The 11400-nt window shown below is 43.4% G+C and overlaps 1 long non-coding RNA gene across 1 annotated transcript; it reads left to right on the top strand.

Annotated features, from left to right (window-relative positions):
- Window positions 1-6062: 6062 nt before the first annotated feature.
- Window positions 6063-8363, top strand: LOC117813767. Its single transcript, XR_004631446.1, has 3 exons — window positions 6063-6194; window positions 7423-7516; window positions 7904-8363. It is a non-coding gene; the product is annotated as an uncharacterized LOC117813767 (long non-coding RNA).
- Window positions 8364-11400: the final 3037 nt, after the last annotated feature.

Genomic DNA, 11400 nt, shown 5'->3' with positions numbered 1-11400 from the left:
TTTAGGCTGTGGCTGAAGGCGCTGAACCTCAAGTGCCCACCTAAGCGCCCGTATGTGTGCTCGTTTGATTTCGTGGACGGGAAGCCGACAGATGAGTACCCTTACCCCGAGAAATGGCTCGGCTATGATGCTCCAGTAAAGAAGCCCCTGCTCTGTAGAGGTTCTCAGATATGGGTAAGCTAGCTTGTTATTGTTGACTTGTTAGCCTAAAGTTACACTCGTGTAATCCGTGTTTGTTTACCTCTAACGTTGTGAACATAATGAACATTTAATTGACTGCAATTAATATGGAGGATTACCATTGCGACCATATAAGTATCAAACTTACGTTGGTTATTTACATTACAGTCTTACTGTAGCACATATTATCCCTGTAAGATGCTTGTAGGCTAGAGCAAGCTACAGTTAGAGAGCTCTGTCTCACATGATTTTGAATGCTGACCGTGCCGTACTAATGCTCATGATGTTGGACCTTCAAATACACTCACTTGACTTGTGTGAGCGCCTGGTTGAAATTGAAGTGCTAATGTGAAAATGTGTTTGTTTTTTTTCAACAGATGCATCAGTGAGAGTCAGCGAAGCAGTGGACAACTGCGAGGAGGACCAGATTGCCATGCCCACACGCTGCGATGTGGAAACTCAGTGGGAGGATCTGCGCGTCTCTGACCACAGCTATGGTTTAAAAGCATCGCTCCACCTGAAGCCACTGACATACGATATCGGAACACGGTGTGCTGAGCCAGCTGCGTTGTAGAGATCAAAGAGATCGTCGTGGACGTCAGGAGAGGCCGACAGCAGCACCTCCCACTGACCATCAACGGCGCTGCTGTGGAGAGGGTGAGTACCAAGCAGTACCAAGTTCCTGGGACTGCACATCTCTGATGACCTCTCCTGGACAAACAACACTGCATCGCTGGCCAAGAAGGCTCAAAAACGGCTCTACTTCCTCCGTAAACTGAAAAAAGCACAAGTCCCACCCCCCATCATGTTCTCCTTTTACAGAGGCACCATCGAGAGCGTCCTCACTGGCTGCGTCGCTGTGTGGTTTGGTGGCTGTACTGCCTCCTGCCAAAAGACTCTGCAGGGCATAGTGAACACAGCCAGCAAGATCATCGGTGTTCCTCTGCCCTCCCTCACAGACATTTTCCACACCCGCCTCACCAGCAGAGCCGTCAGCATCGCTGGTGACACCTCCCACCCCTACCACTCCCTCTTCAGTCTCCTGCCTTCAGGGAAAAGGTACCGGAGCCTCCGGGTCCGCTCCACCAGACTGTTGAACAGCTTTTTTCACCAGGCTGTCAGGATGCTGAACTCCTCTCACTACCTCCCTCCTCTGCCCCCTGGACTTTGACTTTAACTAACACACACACACACACACGCACTCACGCACGCACGCACGCGCGCACGCGCGCACACACGCACACATGCACGCACGCACGCACACACACACACACACACACACACACACACACACACACACACACACACACACTACATACAAGGACTGTACCTCAGCTGCTTTTTGCACATTAACCGGTTACTCTATCATTTACTTATTCTCAATACTGTCTGCACCTTAATATCATTTGCACTATTATCTATTCTCATTTTCATTGTACATTTTTAAACTGTCACTGCAATACCTGCACTGTGCACATAGGCTGTTTTTATGGATAGAACTGTATTTATTATATTTTATTGTATTTTTATATTTAAATTTTAGATATTTCAAGAGCTGGAAGAGAGAGAAACAGCATCTCGTTTTTCCTGAATGTCTTGTATATTCAGTGAAAATTGACAATAAAAACCTTTGAATCTTGAATCTTGTACTCCACCTTACTGAGGAAGGACAACCTTTGTTTGCTCCACACAGGGTTGTCTCTGGAGCCTTTCAACTGTGTTGCTGAACACCTCACAAACGAGTACAATAACAGCTTCCAGTTACACCCCAGGAATCAGCTTCTTATGACCCTGATGAAGCTGCGTCTCAATTTATTGAAGGGTGACCTTGCTGAGAGGTTTGGTGTCTGTCAGACCATAGTAAGCAAGGTGATTACGTGCTGGCTTGATCTCACGGAGGAGAACATGAGATATTACATACCCTGGCGTCCCATGGAGACCATTCAGGCAACAATGCTTCAGTGTTTCAAGGAACACTATCCAAAAGCCACCTGTGTGATTGACTGTTCAGAGACCCCCCCCTTCCAAAGCCACGCAACCTTGACTGGAGAAGTGAGTCCTACAGCTGCCGTTTCTGGTTGCAGCAGCTTCGAACCCTCTTTACCTTTTACACTATTTAACTTTCTTTTTTGCTATTTTTTCCTTATAAAAAGGATGCATCTTGTTTGGGACTTATTGTACCACCGCAGTGTTTTAGTTGTGGATTATTTTTGAAGGAGTTAAGTGGTATTCTGACTTCATTGTCTGGAGAATGACTTACTCCCGTGAGGAACTACTGCGCTACAGGCGTGCAGCAGGAGTTCCCTCAACGTGCATCCCTGAGGAGATACGGAGAGGCGGCCAACGCGGGAAGAAGGCCGGCAGGAAAGTCAGAAAGAGGATCGAGAGGGACAGAAAATTCAAGCCTTTTCTTCCATCCATCATCATGGGGAACGTGAGGTCACTCGCCAACCAGACGGATGAACCGATGGCTTTAGTAAACAGCCAGAGCATCTACAGGGAGTGCAGTTTGCTCTGCTTCACGGAGACATGGCTGCACGGGAATATACCGGACACTGTGCTTGAACTGGCTGGCTTCACGCTGATACGCGCAGACAGGGGAAAGCAGAGCGGTAAGAAGAGAGGAGGAGGTCTTGCTGTCTTTGTGAACTCTAAATGGTGTAATCCCAGGCATATTACAGTGAAGCACTCTGTCTGCACCCCTGATGTGGAACTTTTGGCGGTGGGATTACGGCCGTACTATCTGCAGCGGGAGTTTTCACACACCATCGCTGTGACTGTCTACATTCCTCCATCAGCTGCAGCGGCTTCAGCGAGTGACGTCCTCCAGTCTGTGATCGCGTGCCTGCAGACGCAGCACCCCAAAACTCTGGACCTTCTGTGTGCCAACGTGAGGGGGGCTTACAGCTGTTCTCCTCTCCCCCCTCTTGGAGAACCAGACCACAACCCGATCCACCTGGAAACCGCCTACAGGCCACTCGTGAACCAGCAGGAGGCCTGCACCAGGATGGTAAAAGGTTTGGTCTAAGGATGCAGAAGGAGCCCTCCAGGAGTGCTTCAATGTCACAGACTGGGAGCTTTTTAAAGAGGACCACGGTGACATTGAAGGTCTCTCTTGTTGCATTACAGACTACATCCGCTTCTGTGAGGATACCATCATCCCAACAAAAAAGATCCGCTGCTTCTCTAACAATAAACCCTGGATTAATAAGGAAATCAAAGCCCTCCTCAACAGGAAGAAGAGGGCCTTCGTGTCCAAAGATCAGGAGAAGCTCAGAGCTGTTCAGAAGGAGCTGAAGAGGGAACTCAGTGAAGTTAAAAACAGCTACAAGGAGCGGATAGAGGCCAAGTTGGGACAGGACAGTACGAAAGAGGTGTGGAATGGGATGAAACAGATGACAGGATGCAACAAGCCTGCTCTGAGAGCTGAAGGAGACCCAGAATTTGCTTCTGTGCTGAACCTGTTCTTCAACAGGTTCGACACATCCCCCACCACGGTGAGCTCAGATAGTGATCCTGGGTCGTCAACCACCTCAACAGAGTCTCCAGCAGAGGTGTGAATGGGGGATTCACACCTCTGCTGGAGACTCTGCTCTTTGTCCAATCAGCAGCTTGGCTACCTTTCCCCCCCTCAGCCCACCAGCAGCTTCTATGGACATTCCTCTTCACCCTCTACACCTCCGACTTCCGCTTGGACTCTGGTTCCTGCCACCTCCGGAAGTTTTTCCGACGACTCCTCCATCGTTGGACGCATCAGCGAAGATGACGAGGAGGAGTACAGAGGACTGATAGAGAGCTTCATCACGTGGTGCGACAGCAATCACCCGACAACAACATCAGTAAGACTAAGGAGCTGGTGGTGAACTAAGATAAGATAAGAGATTCCTTTACTCGTCGCACAACGGGGAAATTCAAGTGTCACAGTAACAGAGTAGACAGTGCAAAAGAAATATAAAAAGCAAACAAGAGCCTATAAAGTAACACTTATTAAAAAGTTATTAGCAATTAAAAATTTAAATTAAAGAGGTCAAAAATAAGCATATCTTAAATTCACACACATATATATATACATATACTATTGGTTATAGAGTCTGACAAGAAGGGACAAAGCAGACTCTTTCTGCTCAGGAGACTCAGGTATTTTGGTGTGGAGGAGGCTCTTCTGAAGTCCTTCACATCATGAACAGATGTTTGTAAATAGTTAAACCTTCACAACATGAACAGATGTTTGTAAATAGTTAAACCTTCACATCATGAACAGATGTTGTTTGTAAATAGTTAAACCTTCACATCATGAACAGATGTTGTTTGTCAATAGTTAAACCTTCACAACATGAACAGATGTTGTTTGTAAATAGTTAAACCTTCACATCATGAACAGATGTTGTTTGTAAATAGTTAAACCTTCACATCATGAACAGATGTTGTTTGTAAATAGTTAAACCTTCACATCATGAACAGATGTTGTTTGTAAATAGTTAAACCTTTACAACATGAACAGATGTTGTTTGTAAATAGTTTAACCTTCACAACATGAACAGATGTTGTTTGTCAATAGTTAAACCTTCACAACATGAACAGATGTTGTTTGTAAATAGTTAAACCTTCACATCATGAACAGATGTTGTTTGTAAATAGTTAAACCTTCACATCATGAACAGATGTTGTTTGTAAATAGTTAAACCTTCACAACATGAACAGATGTTGTTTGTAAATAGTTAAACCTTCACAACATGAACAGATGTTGTTTGTAAATAGTTAAACCTTCACATCATGAACAGATGTTGTTTGTCAATAGTTAAACCTTCACAACATGAACAGATGTTGTTTGTAAATAGTTAAACCTTCACATCATGAACAGATGTTGTTTGTAAATAGTTAAACCTTCACATCATGAACAGGTGTTGTTTGTAAATAGTTAAACCTTTACAACATGAACAGATGTTGTTTGTAAATAGTTAAACCTTCACAACATGAACAGATGTTGTTTGTAAATAGTTAAACCTTCACATCATGAACAGATGTTGTTTGTAAATAGTTAAACCTTCACATCATGAACAGATGTTGTTTGTCAATAGTTTAACCTTCACAACATGAACAGATGTTGTTTGTAAATAGTTAAACCTTCACATCATGAACAGATGTTGTTTGTCAATAGTTAAACCTTCACAACATGAACAGATGTTGTTTGTAAATAGTTTAACCTTCACAACATGAACAGATGTTGTTTGTAAATAGTTAAACCTTCACATCATGAACAGATGTTGTTTGTAAATAGTTAAACCTTCACATCATGAACAGATGTTGTTTGTAAATAGTTAAACCTTCACATCATGAACAGATGTAAATTGTTATTTTTATAAACCTTCACAGCTTGAATTGATGTTTGTTAATTGTTATTTTTATAAACCTTCACAAGTTGAATTGATGTTATGTGTTTGTAAACAGTTATTTTCATAAATGTAGGTTGAAAAGTTAAAAACAAGCAAACCTATTAAGTTACTGTGCTATGGCATTCTTTGGGGGGGAAATAGTAAATGGTCTCAGAAGGGAGGATGTGGTGTTAGTGCTTTGTAACTGCACAGTTTGCATATACTGCCACCTAGTGGATATACACTGTAACTTCCGGTGACTAAGGAGTTAAGGAATAAAGCCATCTCGTTGTAATCCTGCCGTCCGTGTCCAGTACTTTAATAGTCAAGTACAACTCTCAAACAAAACGTAACAGTGACATTACAGTCTTACTGTAGCACATATTATCCCTGTAAGATGCATGGAGGCTAGAGCAAGCTACAGTTAGAGAGCTCTGTCTCACATTATTTTCAATGCTGACCGTGCCGTACTAATTCTCATGATGTTGTGTTGGACCTGCTTCAAATACACTCACTTGACTTGTGTGACCGCTTGTTTGCGTCACTTCCGTTGCCTAGCAGTAACGCGAAATGCCGATGGGAGTCAGGAAGTGGTTAGCAGCCGTCGGAGCAGAAACATGACACATAAGAGAAATGCTCAAGGTATGCGTTGTTTACGGTTGCTCTAACCGATCAAACAGAGACAAGTCGACAGGTTTTTATCGTGTAAGTTCATGTGGAAGTAGCTCACTTCTTCCATCACTTGTAATGTCACGTTTTTCCCATCTTTCTTCTAACCCAACATGGATCATTTACATTTTGGCCGCTCAGCATCATGGGAAATACTAGCATCAGGTGTTCATGCGACTCATTTCTCCTTATTTTCCCGATGTATCTCCTACTTTATGTTTGTGGATAAATTATAGTACGTCTAAGGAGTCCATAACACAAATAGAACAGAAATAAAACATTTAAATTTTAAAATTCAACACCGCGATAGAAATGAGTAGTTGCAGGAGGTGGTTTAAATGGAAGATACGTCCATGATATCTTTGGGACCGGGAAGGGCATACTTGTGGGGTGGTTGTGACGGTGAATCGACTGTGAAGCGTCGTTCACTTGAATGCCACGTTGACAGCCACTCGCGTGCACTTACTGGAACTTGGGCCGGCCGGTGCTTCAAGTCATTGCGGTACCGTCCAGTTCTTTTATTTCCAAATAGCTGAGCCAGATAGGCTCCAGCCTCATGTGTAGGCCTGCTCAATATCCAAAGTATTATTTCAACCCATTTTGATGGCTTGAGGTACACCAACATAACAATATAGGATCTTAATGTATCTTAATATATACTACAATATTATTTATTACTAATATCTACCAATGATCACACTGGGAGAGAGAGAGAGAGAGAGACAGGCAGGCAGGCAGACAGACAGGCAGACAGACAGGCAGACAGACAGACAGACAGACAGACAGACAGACAGACAGACAGACAGACAGAGACTATAGCCTCTGTATGTGGGGCGGTTAGACCGCTAAGCCACCAGCGCCCCAGGTCGGACATATTTAATGAGATAAATGATGTGGTTCAAATGGCCTCATGTACAGTAGCGTATAGCCCAGCTTTCCTGTTGACACTCCAGCTGGTTCCTCAGTACATGGGCTCCTAAAAGCAAGCAAGCTGCTGCAAATCACAAACTTTCCACAAGAGGGCGCCCCATGCACCTCAAAGTGGAGGAGGTTGCAGAAGCAGAAATCCTCATTTCCTTCCAAACTGTTGAACTGAAATAAAAAGCTCTGAAAGATTTTGCATCACTGTATGGTATGCATAATTCAAAGTCATATGTCAAACATTCATGCAGTGAATTCAGAGTTTTTTGTCTTGTTTCAGTGAAACTGTCCATCAGTTACTGGATGAGAATCAACACTACCTGAGTCTGCTGACTTCTCTGCTGCGTAACGCCACCCAGGAGATGGAGCAGACGGTACAGTTCTGAGGGACTGCAGGCATGCATGCATGCATTCAAACAGACTCCTTCAGTAAAAGCTTGCACTACATGTAAAGTCACTGCTGATACATTTGGCTTACTTTGGCAGATGACATTTGAAAGAAATGATGTGATTGGTTCCTGCATGTTTTGTAAGTCACACATAGATTGTGACTGTGTGTAAATAGTTGTGGTCTGTTGACTGTCCAAAATGTATGACACCATTTACATTTGCATACAGTGTGTTTTAGATTGCACCGGTTCATGATTAATGTCACAGTTCCAGTTTTAAAATGGTGTAATGGCATAATAAAGTGGAGGGGATGGAATACAGAGAGCGACAAATTTAATATTGAAACTGGCTTTTTTTTGTTCTCCTTGCAGGATCAGGACTGGAGCGGGACTTCCATCCAGAGCAGCTGAAGCTGAACCCCAGAAGCCGTAGTAGAGACTGATCAAAGAGCGCAACCGATGTCAAGAGATTATGTCATAAACAAGTGCCTTATCATCAGAGTAACAACCTAAAGCTTTGTGATTCCATACCGTCTTTAACATCCATGTGAAGCTGCAAGACAATGTGTGAAGCAACCAGATTTAGTAAGCTATTCATGTTCAACTTAAATGTTTGTTATTTAACTGTAAAAGCTATTTCCAGCTGTAAGCAAGACTTCTTGTTGATATTTCTTGAAGGAAAACCCTGCTGCTGGTGAAGTATGCAACGTGAAATGTCAATAAACGTTGTGAGTGTATGTTTTACATGTATGTTTTGTCTTTCAGTAGCTGTTGATATTTTGCTGTGTGGGAGGCATGAGTGAAAGAAAATAAAATTGACTTCCCAAACCTCTGGCACTCACAGTTTAGAATTTGTTTCAACATATTGGTAACAAGAGGGAATTGAAGCATCAAACACTTGATTCCCTGCATTCTGGAGAGTATTTATGTGAGCATTTGTGTTGGAAATGTAATCATTTAAAGGAAAACACATAATTATTGATACACAACAAACACAAAAATGAACTCCCTGCATGATGCTGTGCACTGTGCAAATTACGGGGGGAAGGGGGGTCTGAGACCCCTTCATTGACACGAGACCCCCTGAAAGCCTCAACTGCAACATTTGAGGGGGGTTTCTTGGGAAGTATTTATAATTTTTTTTCACTACAGATGCCATTTGAAAGCACGTCACGTTTGTTTTAACTGTGCTTCATAAGGAAATATATATTTCACCATACCGTGGTTGGCTGGATTCACATGTTCACGCATGCGTGTGTGCGAGCGCGCGCCCGCACGAGAGGGAAGCACGAGTTGGCTTTTTGTTTTTTTTTTAACTTAATTTTAGATGTACATAACAAACAATGGGCACATTCAGAAGGAGCATCATCCATAAACAATCATTAAGGACATAGAAACAATACAGCTTGAGTTGTTAATTTAAGGCAAATGAGAAAATGATCTATACTTGGAAAATAAATAATAAAATCAGTTGAGTAAGGAGAGGGAATCATTTTACAGTTCAGTGGGAAATCATTTTAGGGAATCGTATATTTGAAGTGCTTTTGGTCCTTTCATTGTTTTCAATGATTTGAGTTTATAATTGGAATTCATTTAGAAAAACAATCCATCTGGGGGGAGATTTCATAGTCCTGTTTTTATGAATAAAGAATTTTGAGAGGCACAGGATTATGTTACAGCAGATTTCATCACTTTTATTTTTTAATATCAAACCAAAAGTGATGTCATTTATTGAAAAGAAAAGTGGAATGGATTTAATTTGGGAAGCATGAGTATCCCATTTGGTTGCAGTCATGTGACTTGGACACAGGCCAAATAATACACTTTAAGATTTCAGCTCTTAAAAACAATTGAAACCCAATTTACTACTCAAGAGTTGTAGATACTGCTCACGTTTAGTCCGAAACACCTCGTCAAACTGTGAAAGTGAGATTTAAAAGGAGGTTGAAGAAACATTCAAAGGGTTAAATGTCCGTCGTCGGACACTGAATATGCTTGTGTTATTAGGAGTTATCAAATCAAAATGTTACCACACAGGGGAAATCCTCCTCTTTCTTCCTTTTTAAAGACCTTTTTTGTGCTTTGACATCTTTTATTTCTAGAGGAGAGGAAAGTGTAGAAACCAAGCGGCAAACTCCGGTCTCAAACGATGAAGCCAATGCGGAAGTGCTATAAACTGAATCCGCTTGAGGCTGGCTGCAGAAACACCGGAAACTACATGGATATGAATGGGAAAAAGACGATCTTTGTAGCATTAATAAACATGTTTACAGCCTGGTTCAAAAAACGGCTTGGCCATATGAAGCTAATCTCTCTAATGGCACACACTGTACGGGGGGTGAATTTTTTTCTAACGTGACGGTTCAGAAGATATTAAGATTACGAGTTTTGCCCAAATAAGGACATGACTGACGTGACTTCCGGTCGGGAACACACAGCCATTGGCTAAGGGGCTCACACTACGTGACACTCTGCCTGGTTGAGTTCCGCATTACCAATATGGCTGCCGCCGTCGATTTGCTTCAAAACAGCTCTCAGGAACAGATGGGTGACATCACGGATACTACGTCCATATTTTTTACAGTCTATGGTGGAAACTGGGAGAGAGTGGGGGAAAAAATGCGGTAAGAAAGTCACAGGCTGGACTCGAACCCGGATCTGTTGATTCATAGGCGTGCAACTTAACCATTCGGCTAAGTCCGCAGCTGATTCGAAACTGGTCCGCAACACCGCCAGACCCAATCCTCCTCTTTCTAGCTGGCTGGCTCCGTCTTACCTGTCCTTCTCTCCTCACTCCCTCACTCAACCTGCACCCAGCCCCTAAAGACGAGGAGCAGTTTAGGCTGTGGCTGAAGGCGCTGAACCTCAAGTGCCCACCTAAGCGCCCGTATGTGTGCTCGTTTGATTTCGTGGACGGGAAGCCGACAGATGAGTACCCTTACCCCGAGAAATGGCTCGGCTATGATGCTCCAGTAAAGAAGCCCCTGCTCTGTAGAGGTTCTCAGATATGGGTAAGCTAGCTTGTTATTGTTGACTTGTTAGCCTAAAGTTACACTCGTGTAATCCGTGTTTGTTTACCTCTAACGTTGTGAACATAATGAACATTTAATTGACTGCAATTAATATGGAGGATTACCATTGCGACCATATAAGTATCAAACTTACGTTGGTTATTTACATTACAGTCTTACTGTAGCACATATTATCCCTGTAAGATGCTTGTAGGCTAGAGCAAGCTACAGTTAGAGAGCTCTGTCTCACATGATTTTGAATGCTGACCGTGCCGTACTAATGCTCATGATGTTGGACCTTCAAATACACTCACTTGACTTGTGTGAGCGCCTGGTTGAAATTGAAGTGCTAATGTGAAAATGTGTTTGTTTTTTTTCAACAGATGCATCAGTGAGAGTCAGCGAAGCAGTGGACAACTGCGAGGAGGACCAGATTGCCATGCCCACACGCTGCGATGTGGAAACTCAGTGGGAGGATCTGCGCGTCTCTGACCACAGCTATGGTTTAAAAGCATCGCTCCACCTGAAGCCACTGACATACGATATCGGAACACGGTGTGCTGAGCCAGCTGCGTTGTAGAGATCAAAGAGATCGTCGTGGACGTCAGGAGAGGCCGACAGCAGCACCTCCCACTGACCATCAACGGCGCTGCTGTGGAGAGGGTGAGTACCAAGCAGTACCAAGTTCCTGGGACTGCACATCTCTGATGACCTCTCCTGGACAAACAACACTGCATCGCTGGCCAAGAAGGCTCAAAAACGGCTCTACTTCCTCCGTAAACTGAAAAAAGCACAAGTCCCACCCCCCATCATGTTCTCCTTTTACAGAGGCACCATCGAGAGCGTCCTCACTGGCTG

Source organism: Notolabrus celidotus, chromosome 6 (assembly GCF_009762535.1).
Source record: "Notolabrus celidotus isolate fNotCel1 chromosome 6, fNotCel1.pri, whole genome shotgun sequence".
Taxonomy (NCBI): domain Eukaryota; kingdom Metazoa; phylum Chordata; class Actinopteri; order Labriformes; family Labridae; genus Notolabrus; species Notolabrus celidotus.
Note: the sequence above shows the minus strand (reverse complement) of the source record. Positions and strands in the feature narration are given on the sequence as shown.